The sequence below is a fragment of the Lipotes vexillifer genome, unplaced genomic scaffold (genome assembly GCF_000442215.2).
Source record: "Lipotes vexillifer unplaced genomic scaffold, Lipotes_vexillifer_v1.1 scaffold1211, whole genome shotgun sequence".
Lineage (NCBI taxonomy): Eukaryota > Metazoa > Chordata > Mammalia > Artiodactyla > Lipotidae > Lipotes > Lipotes vexillifer.
In genome coordinates, this window is record NW_006784577.1 from 183,144 (window position 1) to 183,991 (window position 848).

Sequence of the window (848 nt, forward strand, 5' to 3'; positions counted from 1 at the left end):
TTACTTTTATGATCAAAACCAAACTTGACGAATACAGTGAGTGCACTGCTATACCATCTGTAGCAAGCTGTTGTAATGGTTTCAAATTGCTGGTTTTTTTAGCACATTATTGCATCTGGTGTTTTCCATAATTAGGCTCATTAGAGTAACACCCTTGAGTTTTAATATTTAGGGTAATATTTTTGAACTCTGGCATTCTGGGGGTAAAAGTTAGTATGTGGGGTTTTGATGAAAGCAGATATTTTATTCCTTAGTGAATTGTACTGGTTAGGGAAACAATATTTTAAAATTAAAGCATTGTGAGATACTGCTCTGTATAGAGACAAATTTCAAAAGGATTTTATCTTTAATGAAAGTTAGACGAAATGGAAGTGCTTAAGTAATGATTCAGATTATGCCGTTTTTCTCATTATGGTTTATGTAAGAGTTTAATGAATGTTCATCTGAACTTATGACATTTATTTTTATCCTGCTATTGAAAATTATTTGCTCCTTGCAATTGTGTATTGTTATTTCTGTAATATTTTGGTATTCTTAGGATTCAAAAATGCTTTTATATGGTTTGTGTCAAAACGTACCATTTTACTTTTATAATAAGTTTAATACTTTACATTTTATACTGAAATATATATAAAAGGGTGAATTTAACTTTCTTAGGTAAAATTTAGTGATTAAGGAACTAGAGATACTGAAGTTTATTTGGAATAAAGATTTCATTGTTGATCTTAAAATAAAAGAATTAAGGGAGACCATTCTCCTGTGATGCTTTGTATAAGGGGTGGTACAGAATATCATAGTTTTAGAATTATGGTTTTTTAGAAATCAATTTTTTTTTTTTTTTTTTTTTT